Here is a 26,345-nt window from a genome sequence, read left to right as displayed (position 1 = left end):
TCAGACCAGCCTCTGAAGAGGCCCAAGCCGGACTTTCCATATTACTGCCTGGCCACGCCCCCCATCAAGAAGTGCACATTACCCGAGATGCTTGAAAGAATAAACTTGGTACCAACCCGAGAAATGCTGCGTCACCGCCTGTGGGCAGGGATGAAGTCATCAAGACCAAGTGCAGCGGGCAGTCTTGGAATAAGGTGGAGGAGAGATGGGTGCAGCCTTTCTTTGATGTTGCTGTTGTTGCTGTTGTTTTTATTGTTGTTACTTTTGTAACTGTTCTCAAATTAAAAGTTTTTTGTAAGTGATGTAAATTTCCAAGTTTAAAAGTTTGTAAGTGATTTTAAAGTTTGTAAGCAATTTTAAAGTTTGTAAGTGATCTTAAAGTTTGTAAGTGATCTTAGCTGAAAACTTTACAGTTTGATACAAGAATATTTTTTTATTAAAGTTAAGTTCAAACATGTGTTAAACTTTTGAATAAGATAATATTTTAAATTATAACTGAATCATTTCCATTATTTGTTCCATTAACACAACACAACATTATAGAACAAGTCCAAACAATAAACATGGTCTCTTTGGAATCGTTGCCGCTAAGCCTTCAGGCAGCAAAGCGTTCATGGATGAGTTGCTGACACAAGGCTTGAGCAATCGTTAAAGGGGCATAATAGCCCGCCCTCCTCCGCCGTCGTGCTCCGGGTTCAGGTAGTTACATGACTTCCTCCTGCTCCTCCTCCTCATCATCTGCATCTTCCTCCTCATCATCAGCCACTCTCACCTCAGGTGGATCTTCTAATACCAGCTCCTGCTGCCTCATGTTAGCTAAGTTGTGCAGCATGCAACACACAACAGTGACTGACCGACAATCTCAGGGGAGTATTGCAAGTAGCCTCTGGAATGGTCCAGGCATTGGAAACGCTGCTTCAAGATGCCAATGGTCCTCTCTATTATGCTGCGTGTCGCAATGCGACATGTTGTATTCCCGGTCAGCTTCTGTCTGGGTTACGCGTAGGGGTGTCATGAGCCAGGTAGTGAGGCTCTGCCCTTCTGGCTGCTGCTGAAACATGGCAGATAAAGCACTCTCATGTAGGATGAACGCATCATGGGTGATCTCAGGGTATCTCGCAGCAACTGCCATGATGCAATGCATGTCGTCACAGACGAGCTGCACGTTTACGGAGTGGAAGCCTTTTCTGTTCCTGTACATCTTGGAATCCTCCATTGGTGCTCGCAAGGCGATGTGGGTAAAATCAATTAAGCCCTGTACCTTTGGGAAGCCAGCAATCCTGGAGAAGTCCACAGCCCTGTCACACATTGCCTGGATGGTCATGGGGAACTTTATGTAGTCATTCCTCTGGGCATACGGTGCAGCAGTCACCTGCCAAATGCAAATATGTGTTGCTGTTGAGAAATGGTGCACACATTCCCAGTTGTGGCCTGGAATGATCCAGATGCATAAAATGAAAGTGCAGTTGTAACCTTTACTTCAACTGACAAAGCAGTCCTCCTGATGCATCTAGGGTGCAGGTGTGCTTTTATAATTCACAGATCTTGGTTACAACTTCTTTGCAGAAATGCAGTCTTCTGATACTTTCTGCATCACTCAGGTACAGGTATGAACGCCTATCTTGATGTACCCAATGTGGGTATGGCCTCCTGCCCAGCGCCCTACGTGCTCTGAGGTTCCTCAGGCGATGCTGTCTAATCAATCTTCTCCTCCACAGCACAATCATGCAGAAGCTTGCACGAGATATGGCAGTCAATATTGCCCCCATAATTTAATTGTAGCTTTGCAAGAAGCTCAAAACAGCAAGGAAAAGACAGCACTCACACCTTCTTTCCTCTCTCTCCCCAAGGTGCACGCCCTAGTATGGACCACACCCTGGTCTGTGCATGCACAATAGGCTTGCTTAGAATGGGAAGCTAGGCATTCAATAAAGAACCAAACTCTTTTATTTTTGATTTTTTTCGAAGTAGCACCCCACCACCGAGAACGTCTCCTCATCGGGCTCGAGGTTCAGCCGGCAGAATTGCTCCCTCGCCTGAACACAGAGCCTTGGCATCTACCCCCGCCCCCCCCCCCCCCCCACCCCACCTCCTCCCGCGGCTTCTTTTGAAGTTGCTGTATAGCCTAAGGGTTTTCATCCCTTTAGCCTTTTAGTTCAGCTTCTACCCCACCCCTCGGGCTTTTTTTGAAGCCGCCCCGAGTCCCTGTGTCCGAGCAAGGGAGCAATTCTGCCGGCCGATGCTCCGACTCTTGAGCCCGGTGAGGAGACGTTCGGTGGTGGTGGACACCCTCAAAGCCTCCCTGGTAAAGTGCGACGTCACCACTGACACCTGGTGGGGTCCCTGGTCGAAGACCGCCCTAGGTGGAGAAAGTGCATCCGGGAGGGCGTTGAGCTCTTCGAATCTCAACGCCGTGAGTGTGAAGAGGTCAGGCTCAGGCAGCGGAAGGAGCGTGCGGCAAATCAGTCCCAGCCCTCCCGCTTTCCCCGACGAATATCTGTCCCACCTGTGACAGCGTCTGTGGCTCTCGCATCGGACTGTTCAGCCATCAAAGGACTCACTTTCTCGGAGTGAAAGCAAGTCTTCCTCGATTCCAAGGGACTGCCTATGATGATGATGATATTTTGAAAAAAATCTAAAATTAAAGAATTGCATTAGACTTCCATTTTCTCCCTTTTGACTTTGAAAAAATTAAGCTTCCATGATGCATACTCTTTGCCTTCTTGACTTCCTCCAAAACTTTGCCTAAAAACAATGGCGTCTTTCTGCACGACTTTTTTGATGTGTGCTGCTTTTTCTTAAGTGCCCAGAAGGTTTTTCGGGAGTGGCCACATACGCTGTCCTCGGAAAAATGTAAGTTGGCCAAACTTGCTGAAACGTGAAAAACTGGCGCAGACATAGGTTATGCCCCCATGATGCAAAAAAATACTAACCTAAAAAAAATCATAACTGAGTTACACTGGCACAGAAACTTTGGAAAAACTAGGAAATTTTAATTTATGCTCCAAAAACGTGCAGATAACGGAAAAATTGAGCCCAAAGTACCTGTACAGTATTCCTGCCATTTCAGTATCACCTGGGAGTTTATATTGTTCAGCCCTTAATGGCCCTATTTAATTTTAATCTCCTTTTGTTACATCTTATGCACTTATAGAATTGTTTATTATGTCTTTTTATATTCCTTAATATTTTCATTTCATATTTCCTCTTTACCTTCCTAATTGTCCTTTTAACCTCTTTCCTTTGTCATCCTACAACACATTAATTACACCGTTTTGATTTGTTACACTTAAAAATGTATATTTTAAAATGCCTTTTGCAGTTTGTATTGATACTGTTGCTCGCAAGTGTCACTCCTAACATTTGTATGTCATAAATTGCAACATATTGGTGGCCCTGTTAAATAAATGTGCTTGTTCCACTGGGGATAAAACATTGCATCCTTTAGCTTCCCTATTACTCATATAAAAAAAGAAACACTAATTACCCCGTTCCACCCTCCCACAACAGCCTCCGACCTAAGTGCGTGGGTTTTACAAGGTTAAACTTATTGGGACTTCTCTATTTCCCTGCACACGCCAGCACAAGTCGATCGAGTCCAGCTGGTCTCTGCGCCGCGCGGCGCGCCGGGAGCTGTAGTTCCACCCTCGGCCGCGCGTTCATCGTTCAGGGGGGCGGCCTGGGATTGACGGACTACAACTCCCAGAAAGCCACGCGCGGCCGCTCAAACCCCCTCCGTTACATTAAGGCTAATCTCTTGGCTGATTCAACTCTTTTGTAGGAAACAAATTAATCAATTAAATCAAGTGTTCCCTGATCTGGGGGACACTCCAAACACTGATTTGGTTTTTTTTTTACGGCAGTAAAAAACACAAATTATACAAGTGCTTCTTTGCTACTTCAACCCAACTTGACGGCACCGGACTTGAACGCCTTCCCGGCCCGGTTTGCGAGATTGCAATTGGTTGAAATGCACCGAAGAGCCGTGCAAAAGTGAGTGACGATTGGCCAATGCATCTGTCAATTATCCTTCCCGGCGGGGCGGGGGGGGGGAGTTTATCCTTTTTTTTGGCAAAAAAAAATCCTGGGCGAGTGAGACCTTCTAAATGATTAAATTCTTAATGCTTTGCAAATATTTCCACCCCTTTTTAAAGGTTGAATGGATTTTTTTTCCTTCTTCTTGCAAAGCGTTGAATGCATAAAGAGGTAAAGTTGTGCTGCTGCCCAATAAGGGGGAATTAGCGAGGGAGGTTCAGTGGGCAGGTTTGGTTGTGCTGCTCAAGTTGGGAGCGAGCGAGAGAGAGACAGAGCCGGGAGCGGAGCCCGGACCCAGCGTTGCTGTCTGCTGTACCAGGTTGGAAGGAGGGAAGGAAGGAAGGAGAGGAGAGGAGAGGAGAGGAGGTGGGGAAAGGCTTTAGGCGGGGGGGAAAACACTCGGTGGATATTTATACACAGGCTCCCTCCCGTCCGTCTCTTTTATTTTTTTTTAAGAACGCAAATCTCTGCCAAGAAGAAGAAGAAGCCACAACAATTATCCTGAGGAAAATCAGCACCCCATTGAAAAGACTTTTTTTTTTCCCCTCTCTCCTTCCTGGGACTAATATTTTTTTCTTCCTCCTCTCACATCCTCACACACACACCAATTTATCGCAATTCCGGATTCTTCAGCAACTATCCCAAGCATTTTGGAGTTTTGAGAGGAGGGCAAAAAAAAAATGTGAAGATTTTTTTTGAATTGCAAAGATGTGCAAGTGAAGAGGAAAAATTAAGATCTGTGTGAAAGGCCTGGAGTTGTCTTGAGGGGAGGGGGAAAACAATCTCTGGAGGATTCTGGTAAGTGTTGAAGTGTAGCAGAGTTGCTGCATTGATACGTGTAGCGCAGAAATGATCGTTTTTACTGTGACCAGAGAGGAGGGAGGAAAAAATTCACGTTTTTTTCCCTCCCTAAAAGGGTCCTGTTGCAGTTGGTAAACCCCCCGATTGCAATGTAAGGATCTAATTTAGGATGTGAAAGCTGCGCCAGTTGGAAGCCTTTACTGACCTTTAATTAGAATGATTCAGCTTTAACATTTATTCCTACTTGTTAAAAAAGAAATCCCAGCATTTGGAGAAACTGGTTAACTGTGCAGTCTGACTGTGTTGCAAAGTCTGGTCGTGTAATGGGGAAAAGGGACAGAGGAGGAAAAAATTGTTTTGAGTTGACTCTTAAGATCATTTTTTTTTTGTTTTAATGAGAGGAGGGCCCTTCAGGGATGACTGTTTCCATGTTGTTTTTTTGTAGTATATTGCATTTAATGATCCTGCTGTTTATGATTCTAAAACCTGCATCACTGTTTGCAGCGATTTGGGAATTTCTGAAGCTCCAAAAACGACGAATGTGTTGGTGGTTTTTTTTGTGCCCTTGACATTTTTTTTCCAGGCCACCGTGCTTTTACACAATGTAACGGTTTGCATTCTGTGGGGAAAACCCTGGGCTATGTGTGTGTGTGTGTGTGTGTTTAATATATTTTAAAGGAAAGACTTAGACACCAGTCGTGCTTTTGCACCCAGTCTGTATATTCCTCTGCAGCTATATTGAGCGAGGCGGGATTGTGTTTGGAATGGAAGATGGTCTGCATGTAATTCCAAGTTGCAGTCCAAGGATGCAATTTAGTTGACGCGAGCTTGATCCTGTGATGCTCAGTCCTATGTAGGAGTTTGCAGTCGCGCTCTCTTTTTTTTTTTGGAAAAAAAATGAAACACTTAATCCCCTGAATTTCGGAGCTTTTAAAATGAATTAATGGCTTTTCCAACCACTGTGCAGGAAGAGGGCGGTAGAGGAAATAATTGGGATTAATAGACCAGCAAATAGCTCGTACGTTTTTCACCTTCTCCACCTTCTCTCCACTTCGATAGGAGCCAGTCAAACAGATCTAACTTCAAATTGTCGATACGTTTTCTGAGTTTAAATAAATGCACAGTTCACAGTGCCACCCCGCCGTGAAATCTTCTGTCTTCAGCTATAATGTTAGATTCAAGAAGGGAGTAGAATGTCGAAAATCCCATAATCCTAGTTATTAAACGTTTCCTTAATTCCCCAGCATCAAATATTTATTTGAGCAATCTTTTAATATATAAATACGTGTAAAATTCCCTTTCCCACCTTGTTCTATTTCTACGTTTGTAGATCATGTTGCAGTTAGCAGTGTTTTATCACACTGGGTGAAACCATCCACTTCAGGATTGGAAGGGTCTTTTCAAATGAACATATTTCTAAATTTCCGACCTGATTTGTGGTTTGCTCTCGAGCTGGAACCCTATGAATCGCTGCAAATTCTATGCAGCTGCCCAAATTTATGGGAACAAATGCTATAGGAACAGGAAAGCATCTGATTGTGCTGCTCATTGCTAGAATGTGAATATTATGAGTCAATAAGACCCTTGTGTGCGGTATGTGGCTGAACATTGACTAAAATTTAATAGTTTTTTTCTGAAAAATAATTTGTAATGCCAATATAAATATTAAAATATATAAGCTGCATTGGAGATGTTACAAAATACATTTTTGACACAAATGGTAACTGACGTTGGGATATTTGATATCGCCAATCCAGTAAAGCAAGGTAAAATATAAAATCTGTGCAGGAAATAACATGATTGATGTGTAAAATTGGTGTTCCAAAGAACTCTGTGAACAAAGGTTGAGTGTATGCAGTTAATTGGTTCTTACCCAAATAAAGTAAATATTCAAATCATGAATTTCAAAACGAAGTACAGGGTAAATAAAAATGCACGATGTTCTTGGCTGTTTAGATGCTAGTCTGACGAGTAGTGGTATTCTGATCTAGCAGTTTTAAAATGTTTATATTAAATCACCTTGTGATCAGGGTATTCTGAACTGTTGTATTTAAGTTTGATACAATAAAGATGAGGGTTCAAATGTCAAGATTCAAAGTTTCGAATAGTAGTAAACCTTGTTAATACAGTACATCAGTGTAGAGTTAAATTGTTGCAATTTGATATCTAAACCTTTCAGCATCTTTTAGGATTTCCAGACAGACTTACAAGTATCTTTTTAGATCAAACGGGATTCAATAGTTACATTGTATTTTTTATATTGCAATCTGTTTCTTGAACTGAACTGCTAACTACTCTTTAAACTAAGCCCGAGTGTTCACAGCTCCTTAAATGGCTGATTTTTAAATATGAAAAATTGACCTTGTTGGTAATGGGGTACTGTAGATTTTAAAGTTAATCTTTAAGGGTTTTACTGTAACAGCTGCTGGCCATGGGGACTGTTGTGGAAGACTCTACCAAAATTGAGGTTGTAGAGGAAATAAAGTGGTTCTAACATCACTCATTTATGACCGCCCAGATATAAAACCCCAGCAACTAGATAAATGATCAAAGAAGTAAATCGTTATCACTTTGATTTGCTTACGCTTCTTGAAAGAAAAAGAAATCACTGGTGATCACATCAAATCCACATTGCTTCATTGAACAAAACTATGGAATACAGAAATCCCTATTTAAAAGTTATTTTTGTGCTGTTTATAGGTGGTCTTCCCTCTTCCCTTCTCTTTCTCCCCCACCCCCCCCCCCCCCCCGCCAAACTCCACCATATACCTCTGCGGCATTGCGCCACTGCCTTTGACTAAGGCGACCTGCTCTTGGGCATCTATAAATATAGTCCTGTAAGTAGCTACTGTGACGTGGCTTGGGACTGAATCATCCTTTTTTAAAAAAAAAACACATTCTTCATACACGCACCCTCTGGGAAATACCTCTGGGATGCCCCTTCATAGACTAGCTGAGATTGGCATGTGGGCAGTCATGTCCGTGGTATTGGATTCTGTCATTTTATGATGTAGTGTCTTTATACTGCAGTACGAGTCTGTCCCATTATTGAAGGATATCACTAAGTGTGTTGGTTGCTTATAATGATCTTTGGTAGGTTGTCTAAGCTACCTCATCTCTCCAACGAGTAGTCTTTTTTATCCCATTAGTGGGACTGATGCACTCACTGAGTAGATTTGGCCTAAAATAGAATGATTTGCAGCAGTCATGGAACTAGGATGAGCTCTTTAGCTCTAACTGGGCATAATGACCAAAATGAGTCCACTTTTTCCGCTGTAAAGAATTAAAATATATGACTCGTGCTTCTGGTCATGACATTTTTAATTCTGTACAGACATAAATATTTTTTTAACAATGATCTTCAATGTAGAATTGGAGACTAAAACCTTACTCCAGTTTTGAATCATTTCATGAAGTCTGTTCATTTCCTTTTTGTTGGTGTGCTGAGTCTTCCCTATGGACTTAATTCTTTGCTTCTGTTTGGGGTTTTGTTTTTTTCGGTGGCCAATGAAGGGCCAGGGGAGGAAAGTGTGAGCACACTGAGGTGCAGAATTAAAAAAAAAAAATTACTTGCAGAAAGATGCATCTTGTGGTGATAATAGAGAAGGCTTGATGGAAGCTGTCTTGATGTCCGGAGTGATTCTGTACTCCCAGCTAAAAAGAGGAAGCATAAAAACAGTAGGCAAGCTAAAATGGTCAAAAGCGGAAGAGAGGGATAATCCTTTTGTTTAAAGGGGGGAATTTGTTTCAAAAATAAATTGTTTGTTAAACTTGGTTTTTATAGAGTAACTATTTATAATGTACTATTTATTTGGTATGAAGTCTCCGGTAAGATCAACAGATAATATGGTATGACTCTTTCCATCCCTGACACCTGCTGCCCCACCCCAGCTACTGCTTAGCAAAACTTGGTTTCATAATGTAGCCAATTTAACAAAAATATGATTTGAAATAACTTGTATTAAAGTTGTGAGTTGCATTGACTTGCATCATTGGAGAAGTACCAGTTTATGTTATTTATTTCAGTCTTGGAGCATAGAATAAACCTGTTTAATATACCACACTTTTTTTTTCTGGTAACACCTGCCCGTTCTGTCTTGGCATGAATTTTGCTTTGTCACATCCTTAGGAATGCATATGTCAACTGTGTGGTTTCCCCCCAAGGAAGGATTGCGCACATTGTTTTTGCTCTCCTGCATTACAACTATGTAAACTGTTGTGATTTATATTTCTCTTTAGTATTTTCTGGTTTGGTTTTCTTTTCATAGGGTTTTTGAGTGGCAATAGTGTTCGTGTGTGTGGGTCACAGCTGTTCTTGTGCTGATGTTACTTTTGTTCAAAGATATTTTGTATTGCAGCTCCTCAGTTAATATCCTGTTGCTTAATATTCTGTTAGTATGAAGTCTTGGAACTAGGATAAGCTCTTTTAAATCTGACTGGGCATAATGACCAAAATATGTCCACTTTTATGGAACATAACTATCTGGAAGTCTTGCAAAAATAGTAAAGTTTAATCCAAAGTCAAGTCATTGTCAAATAAGATTTGAACTGGGGATGGGGGATAAATTCTCTCTGCCCTTCAGCTCTCTCCACCACTGGCAATTCTCCAGCTGAAAGAATGGACAATTGACGTTCTGCCAGTTACTGCATCTTCTGTTATTAGATGTGCAAGAGTGATCCAAGATAACTCTAATCAGTCTCTTCTCTCTCAACCTTAAGTCACTTAGCAGAAAAACACTTGGCAAGGATAGGAGTAGAAAAAGAGCAAACACACTTGCATTCATGTAGCACCTTTCATGATGATGTTGGGATGTCCCAAAGCACCTTGCAGCCAATGAAGTACTTTTGAATTGTAATGTTGGAAACGCGGCAGCTAATTTGCTCACAGCAAAGTCCCACAAAGGGCAATGAAATAAATAACTCAATTATTTTAGATGTTTGGTTGAGGGATAAATGTTGGCCTGAATTCCTGGAGAGTTCTCCTGTTCGAACATAAGCAATAGGAACAGGGGTAGGCCATACGGCCCCTCAAGCCTGCTCCACCATTCAATAAGATCATGGCTGATCTGATCATGGACTTAGCTCCACTTCCCTGCCCGCTCCCAATAACCTCTTATTCCCTGATCATTTAAGAAACTGTCTATTTCTGTCTTAAATTTATTCCATGTCTCGGCTTCCACAGCTCTCTGAGGCAATGAATTCCACAGATTTACAACCCTCCTGAGAGAAGAAATTTCTCCTCATCTCAGTTTTGAATGGGCGGCCCCTTATTCTAAGATTATGCCCTCTAGTTCTAGTCTCCCCTATCAGTGGAAACATCCTCTCTGCATCCACCTTGTCAAGTCCCCTCATAATTGTATATGTTTCAATAAGATCACTGCTCATTCTTCTGAATTCCAATGAGTAGAGGCCCAACCTACTCAACCTTTTCTCATAAGACAACCCCTTCATCCCTGGAATCAACCTAGTGAACCTTCTCTGAGCTGCCTCCGAAGCAAGTATATCCGTTCGTAAATATGGAAACTAAAACTGCACACAGTATTCCAGGTGTGGCCTCGCCAATACCTTTTTTTATATAGCTGTCGCAAGACTTCCCTGCTTTTGTACTCTATCCCCTTTGCAATAAAGACCAAGGTACCATTGACCTTCCTGATCACCTGCTGTACCTGCATACTATCCTTTTATGTTTCATGCGCAAGTATCCCCAGGTCCTGCTGTACTGCAGCACTTTGCAATCTTTCTCCATTTAAATAATAACTTGCTCTTTTTGATTTTTTTTTTCTGCCAAAGTGCATGACCTCATACTTTCCAACATTTTAATCTTCAAATAGTGCTGTGGAAACGTTTACGTCCACCTGAAGGCAGACGTGGCTGCCTCGGTTTAACGTCTCATCCAAAAGATGGTACTTTGAAAGTGCGGTACTCCCTCAGTACTGCACTAAATTATCAGCCTAGATCATGTGCTCAAGTCTCTGGATTGGAACTTAAACCCACAACCTTCTGTCTCCGAGAGATGGGAGTGCTACCACTGAGCGAAGGGGAGAAGAGGAGCTACCTGAAATCAGTCTGTCATGTCAACACTGCTATGAGGCAGAGGCTACCTGATGTGTACCCTGTTTCATAGAACATAGAACATAGAAAATAGGTGCAGGACTGGGCCATTCAATAAGATCATGGCTGATCATTTCCTCAGTACCCCTTTCCTGCTTTCTCTCCATACCCCTTGACCCCTTTAGCCGTAAGGGCCATATCTCTCTCCCTCTTGAATGTATCCAATGAGCTGGTATCAACAACACTCTGCGGCAGGGAATTCCATAGGTTAACAATTCTGAGTGAAGAAGTTTCTCCTCATCTCTGTCCTTAACGGCCTACCCCTTATCCTAAGACTATGTCCCCCGGTTTTGGACTTCCCCAACATCAGGAACATTCTTCCCGCATCTAACCTGCCCAGTCCCGTCAGAATCTTGTGCGTTTCTATGAGATCCCCTCTCATCCTTCTAAACTCCAGTGAATAAAGGCCCAGTTGATCCAGTCTCTCCTCATATGACAGTCCAGCCAACCCTGGAATCAGTCTAGTGAACCTTCGCTGCACTCCCTCAATAGCAAGAACGTCCTTCCTCAGATTAGGAGACCAAAGCTGAACACCATATTCCAGGTAAGGCCCTATACAACTGCAGTAAGACCTCCCTGTTCCTATACTCAAATCCCCTAGCTATGAAGGCCAACATACCATTTGCCGCCTTCACCGCCTGCTGTACCTGCATGCCCACTTTGAGTGACTGATGTACCATGACACCCAGGTCTCGTGGCACCTCCCCTTTTCCTAATCTGCCGCCTTTCCAGATAATATTCTGCCTTCGTGTTTTTGCGCCCAAAATGGATAATCTCACATTTATCCACATTATACTGCATTTGCCCACTCGCCTAACCTGTCCAAGTCACCCTGCAGCCTCTTGGCATCCTCCTCACACCGCAACCCAGTTTAGTGTCATCCGCAAACTTGGAGATATTACACTCAATTCCTTCATTTAACAGTGTTTACAATACTGGTGGGTACAGGTCTGTCACTGTATAACACTCGGGTACAGTACTGGTGGGTACAGGTCTGTAACTGTGTAACACTCGGGTACAGGTCTGTCACTGTATAACACTGGGGTACAGTACTGTTTCCTAATGCTCCAGTTCGTTGACCAGGGCTACACAAAGGAGCCCTGTAAATCACTAACATTTTTTGTTTCAAAATGACAGGCCTGCAATACATCTAGGGGAAAAATAGCTGTCATTTGTATTACTGATTCTGATTATCTTCCTCCTTTCAGAAGTGAAATGCAGTTGTCTGCCCCAGTTCTCTATTTGGAGCCCCCTCTGTTCTGCTACAGGATACATACAACTATCGCATTGCCTTTCATTTCTACCATAAATATTGGGGCAATGGGTCAGTCCAACATATTTGGAACCAGAAATGGACTGTACTATTGGGACTTTTAAAACCAGCACTGACATCCCTTGCTTGAAAGAGAGAGCGAGCCTGTCTAGTGAGAGAAGCCTTTGCCATGTCAATAGTGCTAACTCAACACTTGCAGAATAATAATGTGATTCCATAATTGGCAAATAACGGGGAAATTAAACCACCACTGCTTCTGCTCCTCATCTTGAATATTTTTCACTTCAGCTGTAATGTCTACTTAAGGGAGAACACTGTGTATATTTAACAGCTAATATCTGTGGAATGGTTCCTTTTTTTTTAAGCAAGCAGAATTTGATATCATTATCAATAATGATCCATTCCAGGCAGGTGCATTTCCCTCACTCCTGATTCAAAATATTGCAGCTTATAATATTTAGATCTGTAATGTCCTTTTGATGGGGAATGTAAGAGGGCAAAAGAAATTGTCTTTCCCTAGTCAAGGTAGCTTTTGTGTACACTTTCTGGAAGAAAAATTGAGCATCCTTCATTGGCACTTCACCTTAGTGTGGGCTTTATCTTCTACATTTAATTGTCCAGTGCACATCTTCACTGTTACAAACATTGGAGGTATGTTGTTGTACTTGCAAAACATTCCATGTTAAGGCACTGCCATTTTAATGAAACTGGGTTTTTATGAACCAATTGTTACTCCCAAAGTAAGATTGTTTTGATCTGCTTTATAGGCTGAGACTGGCTCTGTTGGGATTTTGGAATTATAATAGTAATGTGCATCTAGTGGTGGTGATTTGGGTCCACTGTGGTTTCTGATATGATGTCTGGTGTTGCAGTTGTCCAGATTTTATCAAGGTTACAGCAAATAATGCCTGTCAAACTGTAGCCAGAGCATTTGAATTGGAGAAGGAATTTAGAAATGTAGTTACGATCTTTAACATTTCGTATCCAACTTTTATAAAATACTAGCAGATTTCCTATGGAAAGCTCACTAGGTTGATTCCTGCGATGAGAGCTGTCCAATGAGGAGAGATTGAGTAGAAAGGGCCTATATTCTCTGGAGGTTAGAAAAATGCAGGGTGATCTTATTGAAATGTAAAACATTCTTGGAGGGCTTGACCGATTTTTAGATGTGAGGCTGTTTCCCCTGGCTGGAGAGTCTCGAACGGGGGTCATGGGGTCTGAAATTGATGACCCTACTGCCGGTTTTTTCGGCAGTATTTCCTTGTTTTGGGCGGTCTTCCATTCGTTGGGAGTTTCATCAGGGCCTTACGCAGGTGGTTTTGAAATACCGCTGGGGAGCAGACCGCCAGCCTGCAACGCTGGGAAAACCACTCCCACCTGAGTTTGGTGGGAGCGATGATCCGTACTTCTTCAAAAAAAAATGCACAGTTGTACCAGCCTTTCAATGGACGGTAGGAATGAAACCCTGCAAAAAAAAAGGTAAGTAAACATTTTTTTTCGAATTCCTTTGCAGCGATTCAGTGGAAAAGCTTCCTGATTTATTTTCGGGTTTTTTTTTTAAAATAATTTGTTTTTTCCCTCCTCCCTGGGCCGACACTAGCCTCAGAATAATTTGACCAGGACTGCCGAGAATCCATGTATAACGCCCATTTTTCCCGCCGGGTGTTCTTTTTTCTTTTGACCAAAGTTCCGCTCAAAAGTACCATCTGGATCTTAGCGGTCTCTTCGACGGTAAATGGGCGGAACTTGCCGTTGATCAATTTTGGCCCCGTAGTCTCAGGAGAAGGGGTCGGCCATTTAGGATTGAGATGAGAAATTTATTCACTTGAGGCTTGTGAATCTTTGGAATTCTCTACCCCAGAGGGCTGTGGTTTCTCAGTTGAGTATATTCAAGATCGAGATATGACTGGAAAGTGGAGTGGAGTTGAATGGTGGAGCAGGCTCGAGGGGCCACATGACCTACTCCTGCTCATTTCTTATGCTCAACAAGTCAGATTTGTGTGCTGTTTTAAAGGGCAGGAGTATTATGCCATGTAATGCACAAAGTATCATTCTGCTGGAAAGGTGAAGCTCTGTCCCTTTTTACAGGATGGAATGCTAGTTTGGTTTGGCTTTAAAGTATGATTGGTAGAGATAATTAAGAGGCTTCAGGCTCCACTATTCTCTCTCCCTGAAGCGTACATTTCAAACAACTGCCTTTCTTTACACTTTACATTTGAGTATGACAGCCCAAAAATGAATGGAATGTTATCGGCCAGAAAATACCCGCTGGATGCTGTTTTATATTGTATTTTATTACAAATGGACATATTTTCCCAAGTTGATTAGTGATCTGGCGACAATGCATTAAGAATGTGCCCTTGAGTGGATGCTAATGCCCGTGGTCTACGTATGTTAAATCTGAGCGGAGGCTAGTCATTTCCCTTGGTGCAGGAAATGCTGAAGGAAAGTTGTCTCAACCATCCTTGCATCTTGTTCTACTGACTGGTTAATGGGTAGCATTGGCAGGAGGCTTGAGAACAGGTTCCCTGGCAGATCTCCCAAGTAGGGGAATGTAAAACTATTCTTGATATTGTGCTGACATGCTATACATAAATACCCAGGGCACTGACCACTTTATCTTCCTGCTGTAGTAGACGGGTTGGAATGGTAGATGGGTGGGGATAGGGTAGGTGAGGGACCCTCTTAGTGTGTGGAATCCTCTTTCTTTGTACAGAATTCTTGTCTAATACATTGAGCAGAATTGCTTGAACTAATTGAGGGGCAGCAATATTATTTACCTACTTTTATATTCATCTTGTTGCTGTCCACCTTTTTAAAAAAAAAAATTACATTTTATAAAAATAATTTACATTTGCACTGCACCTGTGTGTCATCTGGAAGGCCCAAAGCACTTCATCAATGCGTTACTTTTCAAGTGCAGTCCCTATTCATCATCATCATCATCATCATCATCATCATCATAGGCAGTCCCTTGGAATCGAGGAAGACTTGCTCCCACTTTATAAAAATTAGTCCTTGGATGGCTGATCAGTCCCATATGAGAACAACAGTCCCTGTCACAGGTGGGACAGATAGTTGTTGAGGGAAAGGGTGAGTGGAATTTGTTTGTCGCTCTCTCTTTCCGCTGCCTGCGCTTGATTTCTGCATGCTCTCGGCGACGAGACTCTAGGTGCTCAGCGCCCTCCTGAATGCACTTCCTCCACTTAGGGTGGTCTTTGGCCAGGGACTCCCACGTGTCAATGGGGATGTTGCACTTTATCAGGGAGGCTTTGAGGGTGTCCTTGTAACGTTTCCCTTGCCCACCTTTTGGCTCATCCCTGTTATATAGGCAAACACATCAGCCACTTTGCATGCAGCAAGGTCTCATTTGCAGTACATGAGAGAATCTGAGGATCACAGTTAATCTGTGCTGGTTGAGGGAAGAATGTTGGTCAGGATATGGATCTCATTATATGCTCTTCAAATAAGGACACAGGATTTTGCTTGCAGCCAAACTGGACCTCCGTTTAATCTCTTGTCTAAAAGATGGCAGTTCTGATAAAACAACATTCTCTTAAAATTGTGCACAATTTCAACTTTAGCTTTAGTTTCAACTGTGTGTTAATTCATCTGTCTGGACCACTCCAGCTCTCAAGTTCCTGTTGGCAGCTGATGTTTAAACAAAGCGTTATTGATGGTGACTGTCTTTTTAAAATTAAGTGCTTTACTCAACAGGTCACGATGCAGGTGTTGCAAAATTAATTTCCTGCCAAAAAGTGCTACTGGGAATTGTTGTGCTCCTTTGCGTACAGTATCCCTAAGGTGTTGCTGTTGAACATGTCAGTGAAATCTTGTTTGGAGCATTCATGACAGCAGTTGTTTGGGAGAATGTCCCTCATTTTGTAAAATTGCCAGAACCCAGATATTTTAAGTCCTTAATGCACATTCCTGGAGTGATGTTTTGAGCACATGGTTCTGTGATGAATTTGCAGAGTAACATAGTTGTATTTGCTGTTTATGGTTCTCTCTTGTCTCAATCCCCATTGCTCCATTTCCCCCCTTGTCAAAACCTGTCATTTATTGATGTAGAAAGTGAACAATAACCTGGTCATTGGTCAGTGTAACTCTAGAACTGCTGCCTGGTAGCTCTGAGGACAACTCTGCTGAACTTCCTAGTTTAGTCTCCACCTGGTACTCTTGGCTAATAGCAGTCCCAAGTAGGTGATTTGTGAATACACCGACTGGGTACCATTTCAGGGTGGAGTGTTTTGGGTACACCAGTCTGTGAATACACCTACTGGGTACCATTTTGGGGTGGAGTGTTTTGGGTACACCAATCTGCCTCACTTTCTATGCTGATTAAACTCTGGCACTTTTTGGTTATTGAATTCTCATTTTAATGGTGGAATTGTGGACTGTGTAGAGTGAGTCATACAGCTGTAATTTAATTGGTGGGTTCTGATGACACTGCAAGAGTTCGAGTGGCTTGTGATCGGTGTTTGAACCTTGACATTTAATTGCAGCATTCTATTTGTACTTTGTTTTCCTTTTGGAACATTATAATTAAAAAATAATGCTGTGAAGTTTTAAAAATAGTGCTGAAATTAGATTGAAGAATAAGGTTTCTGCTGTGATATCACAGCAAAACTATACTGTTCATGATTGACAGTATTATGGAACGTGAAATGTTCTGCAGTTGGGGGCAAAATTATTGTATTAATATAACTACAAGATGAAGTATCTGTCTATGGTATGTGTGCACAGATTTCCTGTTCCATCACATCATACTTGTTGGACACATTTATTGCAGGAAAAGGTCTCAGCTGTTGATTAAATTTTCATAAACCATTCAAACAATCTTCATTCTTGCTTTCCCTCACCAGTAGAAAGATACCTTTTATTAACAGTCATCAGAATTTCAGTACTCTCACTCAACACACAACACAACACAATCATCATGGTGGTGGTGGGGTGGGCAAGAGCCAGATATTTCTTGCCGTATTTGACTTGTAACCTGAAGGATGGTCCTCACCAAGTGATTCAACTCTAGCCAACAGCTCTGCTTATTTAACAACATTAGACTTTGTGGCCCTAAACATCACCCGGGTAACAATCATACTTTGAGCATTACATTGTATTGATGATCCTGTCCCTATAAAGCAGCATATTATCTGATTTGTGAGCAACACCACAGCATATACTCTTGTACCAAGCGTATGCCCATTACAGACCTGATAAGAACATAAGAAATAGAATCAGGAGTAGGCCATTTGCCCCTCGAGCCTGCTTTGCCATTCAATATCATGGCTGATCTGATCTTGGCCTCAACACTTCCCTGCCCGCTCCCCATAACCCTTGACTCCCTTATCGTTCAAAACTCTGTCTATCTCCACCTTAAATATATACAATGACCCAGCCTCCACAGCTCTGGGATTGAGAATTCCAAAGATTCACGACCTCTGTGAACAAATTCCTCCTCATCTCCGTTTTAAATGGGCGGCCCCTTGTTCTGAAACTATGGCCCCCCTCGTTCTAGATTTCCCTGTGATGTGACGCTTTTTTGTAGCAGGTTCAAATATTTTTTTGGGAACTGAGTCAGGAATTTCATCCTAAAATTGTCGTGTCCGTATAATTTTGAAGTGATGATCAATGTTGCCGTTTAAATTTTTGTTTTGGGCTGCGGGGCCCCTTTAACAGGCTACGCAGCCTATTCAAAGTTCCGCACGCGTGTAAATTTCCCCCTCCCTTTTTAAAAGCCGGTGGCGGGAGCTCCAAAACAGCTTAAAGGGAGCATTGCTGACGATATCACTGTGGAAACCTCCGTCTTCAATCTAATTTCAGCACTGTTTTTAACTTGGCAAGATTGTTTTCCTTTTGCAAGTAATATACCTTTTTTTTTTAAAAAGCACAATGCCTGGATTTGCGGAGTAATTGTGCAGTTATTTTAAAGCATTCACCAGTTAGCAGTTAAGTATCGCAAAATTAAATGTGGGCAATGCCACGGGAGATCCCGAGGTATATTTTAAGGATGCTGTAACTTCAGTGTACAGTAGCTGTTTGTAACGTATTGATGCTCCCCACACAGCCTGATTAGGAGTTAAGCTGCAGAGCTGAGTGGAAGTATGATTTCTGATCTTGATTTGTCACTTTTTAGAAAATTGAATGCTTTTATAGATGCTGATTAGGGTATTCTCTAGGCTGTTGCAGAGATGTTTCATGATCTAAATTTGGGCTAGGCTGTGCTATTGATGATCAGTGGGTTTATGCATTGTGAAATGCCTGGCTTTGTTCTGGAATCATGCTCTCTCTTTTCTTTAATTTTAATTTTTTTTTAAATTTGTGTGCCATTGGGGCAGCCTTCTCTGACTTCTGCCACTGTAGATCATGCGGAGAGTTGAGATCAGGCTTAGGTGATTGCTTTCTCTAAAAACAACTATGCTTTCCTGACCCTTCTCTCTCTCTCCCCGACCCTGCCACTACTGACCCAGCTGACCTTGCATTCTCAACGTGAATCACTGTATGACACCCCAGTGCAGTCCTGAGGGAGTGCCGCACTGTCGGAGGTGACGTCTTTCGGATGAGGTGTTAAACCGAGGTCCCATCTGCTGTCTCTGGTGGATGGAAAAGATCTCGTGGGACTACTTCGAAGAAGTTCAGGGGAGTTATCCCTGGTGTCCTGGCCAATATTTATCCCTCAATCAACATCACTTTTTTTTAAAAAAAACATTATCTGGTCATTATCACATTGCTGTTTGTGGGAGCTTGCTGAGTGCAAATTGGCTGCCGCATTTCCCACATTACAACAGTGACTACACTCCAAACGTAGTTCATTGGCTGTAAAGCACTGAGACGTCTGTCCATTCGTTGCACAGCATGTTGTGTGTATCCATGTTTAATGGAAGCAATTAAGCAACAAATTTGTAACTTTCCACTAAGCATTTACATGTAAAACTGCCTATATTGCTAAGGCAACCTAACAGTGAAGCAGCAAGGGAGTTACACTGCTGCAGCATTTAAAATCCCAGCATCTATTCTATAAACTAACCTGCTGAGCAGAGAGTTGTAAGGTTGTAATTCAATCACTCGGGTTCTACTGACCTTTATTTTTATGTTGTCAGAGCTCCTTGATTGAATTGTGGCCTCCTTGCCGTCCATTATTCTGTTTTTGAAAAAGAATTGTAACAAATTCTGATGCAGTATGAAGTTCATTTAAACACTGCTTCTCGCATCACAACAGTGACTACACTCCAAAAGTACTTCATTGGCTGTAAAGCACTTTGGTTGTGAAAAGCGTTATATAAATGCAAAGTTTTTTTATTTTTAATGCTAGAAGAAGTGCTGCAGCTTGCTTGTCTGCACAACAAACGTGGAACATCTCAGATCAAGAGTTAAAGCAAAAGGCGGCAAGTGTTTCCAGTCATGCTTACAGCATACAAGGTCAGCAATCCCCACTGCCACGCAATCTTCTGTGCAATGCTAAGACAGTTTCAGTATCGTGTACAGTAAAAAATCTATTCTCCAAACTCGAGAGCAGTGGGCTAAAGACGACAGGAGCAGTGTTTAAATGAACTTCATACTGCATCAGAATTTGTTACAATTCTTATTCAAAAACAGAATAATGGACGGCAAGGAGGCAACAATTCAATCAAGGAGCTCTGACAACATAAAAATAAAGGTCAGTAGAACCCGAGTGATTGAATTACAACCTTACAACTCCCTGCTCAGCAGGTTAGTTTATAGAACAGATGCTGGGATTTTAAATGCTGCAGCAGTGCAACTCCCTTGCTGCTTCACTGTTAGGTTGCCTTAGCAATATAGGCAGTTTTACATGTAAATGCTTAGTGGAAAGTTACAAATTTGTTGCTTAATTGCTTCCATTAAACATGGATACACACAACATGCTGTGCAACGAATGGACAGACGTCTCAGTGCTTTACAGCCAATGAACTACGTTTGGAGTGTAGTCACTGTTGTAATGTGGGAAACGGGGCAGCCAATTTGCACTCAGCAAGCTCCCACAAACAGCAATGTGATAATGACCAGATAATCTGTTTTTAGTAATGTTGATTGAGGGATAAATATTGGCCAGGACACCGGGGATAACGCCCTGCTCTTCTTCAAAATAGTGCCGTGGGATCTTTTACATCCACCTGAGAGCAGGTGGGGCCTCCATTTTAATGGTGCCTCTGACAGTGCAACATTCCCTCAGTGCTGTACTGTTATCAGCCTAGATTGTTGTGCTCCAGTCCCTGGAATGGGACTTGAACCCACTGTTATGTATTTAACCCCTTGTAACCTGCATCACACCTGACTGCCAGAGGGCCTACCTCCTTGGAGTCCCAAGGGATCCCAGCATTCCTTGGGAGCACAGTATATAAGCAGACCACCCACGAGGTACCTGCACTCTGGAACCTTAATAAAGGAGTGAAGGTCACAGTTGCTCATTACACAAAGTACTCAGTCTGACCATTTATTGTGAGTGTAACACCCACAACCTTCTGACTCGGGCGAATGTGCTAGCCACTAAGCCACAGCTGACATTACCGAATTTACTAAGTCTCATGTTGTCTCTTCTGCTCTTTCCTTTCTCACACCACAACCCTAGTAACTTTTTTTTTCCTGGTGCAATAAAGGCAGTATTCTACTATTGTAGAACAAACTTGGGTGGTGGTATTATGGTTTTGTAATTATTGTATGGTATTTCTATCTGGTATTTGCTGGCATGATTGCAGGAACTTGGAATGCACGACCACATTTGATTTAAAATGTTTGAGTTTTTGCTTTCTGAAGAAATAATGTCCTCGCTTAGCCTTTATTTTTTGAGGATGTAACTAGTAGAGTGGACAAGGGAGAACCAGTGGATGTGGTGTATTTGGACTTTCAAAAGGCTTTTGACAAGGTCCCTCAAGAGATTAGTGTGCAAAATTAAGGCACATGCGATTGGGGGTAATGTATTGACACGGATAGAGAACTGGTTGGCAGACAGGAAGCAAAGAGTGGGAATAAACGGGTCCTTTTCAGAATGGCAGGCAGTGACTAGTGGGGTACCGTGAGGTTCAGTGCTGGGACCCCAGCTATTTACAATATACATTAATGATTTAGACGAAGGAATTGAGTGTAATATCCAAGTTTGTAGATGACACTAAACTGGGTGGCGCTGTGAGGAGGATGCTAAGAGACTGCAGGGTGACTTGGACAGGTGAGGTGAGTGGGAAAATGCAGTATAATGTGGATAAGTGTGAGGTTATCCACTTTGGCAAAAACAGGAAGGTAGATTATTATCTGAATGGTGACAGATTAAGAAAAGACGAGGTGCAATGAGACTTGAGTGTCATGGTACATCAGTTATTGAAAGTAGGCATGCAGGTACAGCAGGCAGTTAAGAAAACAAATGGCATGTTGGCCTTCATAAGCGAGAGGATTTGAGTATAGGAGCAGGGAGGTCTTGCTGCAGTTGTACAGGGCCTTGGTGAGACCACACCTTGAATATTGTGTGCAGTTTTGGTCTCCTAATCTGAGGAAGGACATTCTTGCTATTGAGGGAGTGCAGCAAAGGTTCACCAGACTGATTCCTGGGATGTCAGAACTGACATATGAAGAAAGACTGGATCGACTATTCACTGGAATTTAGAAGAATGAGAGGGGATCTCATAGAAGCATATAAAATTCTGACTGGATTGGACAGGTTAGATGCAGGAAGAATGTTTCCGATGTTGGAAGTCCAGAACCAGGGTCACAGTCTAAGGATAAGGGGTAAGCCATCTGGGACTGAGATGAGAAGAAACTTTTTCACCCAGAGAATTGTGAACCTGTGGAATGCTCTACCACAATTTTGTTGAGTCCAGTTCGTTGGATATATTCAAAAGAGAGTTAAATGTGGCCCTTACGGCTAAAAGGATCAGGGGGTATGGCATGTAGGCAGGAGTGGGGTACTGAAGTTGCATGATCAGCCATGATATTGAATTGTGGTGCAGGCTTGAAGGGCTGAATGGCCTACTCCTGCACCTGTTTTCTATGTTTACTCTTTCTATTTAGATTTTTAGCTGTGAGGATGAGTAGAAAGGTGTGGATGAGAAGTGTTTTTTTTTTTAGTGGGAAGTTAATCTGAGGATGTGGGTAGTTGTAGGAGCAGCATCTATGTGGAAGTAGGTGACTAGTCAGAATACCTTGGATTGGCTTTTAAAGTTGTTTTCAAAGTTTGTGATTTTTGGAAGAAGGGATCTTGAAGCTCTTCAGTAAAGCAAAATTGGCAGCTGTTGTAAACAGCAGAGAACCAGTGTAGGAGATGCAGAGGCATTTTGATAGGTTTGGAATTTGGCCAAAAAGGGAGTTGTTTGATGTTTAAAGGGAAATGAAAATCCACACAGGTAGGGAAGGAGTCTGTCTGGTGGGAGGGTTGTAGTGGAAAAAGCCTTTTAATCATTGTCATGTACAGCACTGATGGAAAAAGCATAGAATGTACGGCTTGAGGGAACAAGCCCAGTGCACAATGCATTGATCCACTCGCACCTTAAGTACGGTGTAGAGGTTTGGCTACTGTACCACAAGGACATATTTGAGTTGGTACTTGTGCTACCTAATTGATCCAGTAAGCATTGGGCCTGCTGATACCTGCACCTATAATCTTCATAGGATGAGGTAGAACAGGCCAGTGGGTGTGGTCAGATGTTGGCTTTCATTGCTTGTATCAACTCCCCCCTCGAGAGGCGAGGGCCCAGGGGCCAGCACAGACCAGCCCACACTGCGATATGTGTGTGCACTAAGTCCGTGCAGCAGAGCAGGTCTCCAGTTGTCCTGGTTAACCCTTGCCACTGGATAAAGGCCTAACTCTGTCAAGTCTGTGTGGTGGCTGGTGTACAACGGCCACCACACGGTTAAACAAATCCACGCACAGGCATCTTCCACCCCCTCAATTGGAGTTCAGGATCTGGAGCATCGGATCCTTCATTGAAACATTTGTGAACTCGTGGAAGCAAGCTCGAGGGACCGCCTACGATGGTGATGACAATTCCCTCTCTACAGCCCTCGCTGAACTTTCACTGATTTATTTTTTATTCCCCTCCATCCCACATCTGTGCTTAATCCAGGGGTGGTTGCAATGTCTTCAAGCTGTGGCCCTATTCAAGTTTTCATATATTGTGTCCATCATGCTGTGAAATGTGAATGTCATCTGGAGTGCCCAATGTAGCTTTGGATGCTCCATCCAATGACAATTTATCTGCCTCATTTGAGGATAAGCCCGTTGCAATAACCCCCCTGCAGAAATGACAGTGCTTTGAATTAGTCATTTGTCCTAGTTGGTAGATGGTGTACAACATGAATTTGTGAAAAATGTGAACTAACAATTTGACATTTGATCTGCAGTGCAAACACAAACAGAAATGAAGGGGGGGAAATCAGTGAAGAAACCTAGAATTAACTTTCTACACCTTTTTAAGGTTGCAACTAAGCCCAGATGAGTCATTTATTACCAAACATGATTGTACCATTTTAATTACTGCAACCCGTTCCGTGGATTCTTTCGGCCACTGTTCTGTTAATGTATTTAATTCTCTTGGGCTGCCGTAATTACTTTCCCTACCCAAAATTGTAGGTAGACTATCATTTAAAGACCTATAGTTCCTGTGTAAAATATGGTCACACACCTCCGCTTTTAATAATTAAACTGATGGAATAAATTCAGGCATGATGATCATTATTCCACGGTGTCGGGCAGAGTTGCTGGCTGAAGACCAAACGGGACACCATCCAGGACAAAGCAATGGCACCTCCACAACTGGACTCCTTACCCACCCCTTCCACAATCTAGCGCACTGTGACTGCGGTATGTGCAATCTACAGGATGCACCGCAGCAACTAATCAGGGTTGCTTTGACTGCATCTCCCTCCCCTCCGACCACCAATACCTCCCAAGTTTTCCTCCATTCTGATTTTGACATGCATTGGCATTCCTTTATCGGCACTGGCTCAGAATCCTGATATTCCATGAATAAATCAGACCACCACATTTCAATTTCTGACCCGTGGGGCTAGAGGAGATTAGCGATGGAGAGAGGGGAGGCCATGGAGGGATTTGAAAACCAAGCTCAGAATTTTGAAATCGAGGTGTTGCTTAACCGGGAGCCAATGTAGGTCAGAGAGTGCAGGGCTGATGGGATTTGTTGGTTTGGACACGGGCAGCTAAGTTTTGGATGATCATGTTTGTGTAGGGTAGAATGTGGGAGGCCAGCCAAGAGTGCATTGGATTGTCCAGTCTAGTGGTAACAAAGGCATGGATGAGGGTTTCAGCAGTGGAGGAGTTGAAGCAAGGGCGGAAACAGGCGATGTTACGGAGGTGGAAATAGGCGGTCTTAGTTATGCCGCAGATATGTGGTCGACAGCTCATTTCAGTGTCAAAAATGACACCAATGTTCTAAGTCCTAACTTTGCCATACTCTCCTCATAACTGAATCTTCTCATCCCAGTGATGTACTGGGAAACCTCCTCTGTACCTTTTCTAAGGCCTTTACATCTTTCCTGAAGTGTGGTATTTAGAATTGTCCACAATATTCCAACTGAGCAGTTGGTCGCTGCTGCTCTACATTTGTGTCTCGTTCTTTCTAAACTACAAATTATGTTCCAGCATGCTTATTCTCCTCCCTACACCCCTGCTGTTGAAATTGAGATTGATTCATGGTGTCCTGCTATAACTCCTTATCTGAGGACCTCGGAACTTTCTCTCAATCTCCTTCCTCCTACAATCTGCTGAATTTTCAAATCCAATCTTTGACTGAACTGCAAGTTCCTAATTTACCTATTAATTCTTCAAGTCTGGTGCTGTTCTGCACTATGAACTTTGACCCTTCACCTTGTATTCTCAATTCAAAAAAAGCAGCATAAAGCGACATTGCTTACTTAAAAATACTTCCATACTTGTGTAAAAATACACAATCAATATTGCGTATGGTGTACCTTCTGCAGGCATGGAGTCCCAACTTGTGGATCCTAAATTGGGAGTAGTTCTTGGTGCTTATAGTTGGATTCATAGAAATTTTGCAATGGTCAAAGGTAGCTTGTTTCTCCGGATTTGCAGTCATTTTTTTTTTAAGTGCATGGAGGGGGGGTGAGCTGTGCGACCACAAGGCTTTACAGTAACTTTCAAAAAAACTAGCGCTTCATTTTTCCCAATCTGCAAGGAAACATCTGGTGTGAGAGGCTGCTAATCGCAATCTCAGGTAAATAGAAAACAACCAGTCTAAAACTTATTGTAAAAATATATTGTGAAGTGAGGCTGGTGAGGTGAAAGATTGGACCGTGTTCTGTGCATTAAAACTGAAATGGAAGTTGTTAGCCTGGATTTTTTTTTAAACTTGTCAAATTGAGGAATTGCTTTCAATTTAAAATGAGGAAGTGTAACTGTTTATTATTTAAGTGCAGTTTGAGTGTTATCCTGACGGCTGGGAGTTGAGTCCTTGGGATTAAATATTTGCATGTGTGCCTAGCAAAATGAGATTTGCATTGATACCCAGTGTGCTTAGTGGGCCATCTGTAGTTCACTTCACCAGTGCAGAATCTTCTGATCGGAGATGTTGGAGATAATTTTTTTCCCTTTTTTTTTACCCAACTTTTTGAAGGAGGAAATGAAAGCACACACTATTTGTGAAAAAGGATCATTGTTGGGGATGACCTCTTGTCACTAATAGTTTTTCTTTTTGCAGACTTTTTCTATAGACCAAGGTCAGGTGATGGGCACAGACTGCAGTGACTTCTCTGAACAAAAGTCTGATTTTTAGTTGCCTTGACTGAAGTAACCAATCTTGGGAGGCGGACATGTTTTCCTTTCTGCTTATTTCAGGGCTTTCCACACTCGAGTTGTTCCAGTACTTGTAGCTTGGTGTGCTCCCTAAATCTCAGCATTTTTGGTTAAATTAAAAATAAGTTTGTTTTCCTGACTAATTTGCTAGTTATGATTGTAAGGAAGTCGCTTTGGGCAGGCCATAAAATCATAGAAATTTACAGCACGGAAGGAGGCCCTTTTGGCCCATCGTGTTCGCGCTGGCCGACAGAGCTATCCAGCCTAATCCCACTTTCCAGCTCTTGGTCCGTAGCCCTGTAGGTTACGGCACTTTAAATGCACATCCAAGTATTTTTTAAACAGGGTGAG

At 42.5% G+C, this 26,345-nt stretch overlaps 1 protein-coding gene across 3 annotated transcripts in view; it reads left to right on the top strand.

Annotated features, from left to right (window-relative positions):
• Positions 1 to 4,365: 4,365 nt before the first annotated feature.
• Positions 4,366 to 26,345, top strand: part of LOC139227951 (plasma membrane calcium-transporting ATPase 1-like) — a 262,677-nt gene continuing 240,697 nt past the window's right edge. For all 3 annotated transcript variants that reach the window (XM_070859112.1, XM_070859111.1, XM_070859113.1), the window contains exon 1: positions 4,366 to 4,833. The gene's annotated coding sequence lies outside the window, so the exon portion shown is untranslated. The remainder of the gene's footprint in view (positions 4,834 to 26,345) is intronic.

Source organism: Pristiophorus japonicus, chromosome 17 (assembly GCF_044704955.1).
Source record: "Pristiophorus japonicus isolate sPriJap1 chromosome 17, sPriJap1.hap1, whole genome shotgun sequence".
Classification (NCBI taxonomy): Eukaryota; Metazoa; Chordata; class Chondrichthyes; family Pristiophoridae; genus Pristiophorus; species Pristiophorus japonicus.
This window is presented reverse-complemented; position numbering and strand designations above follow the sequence as displayed.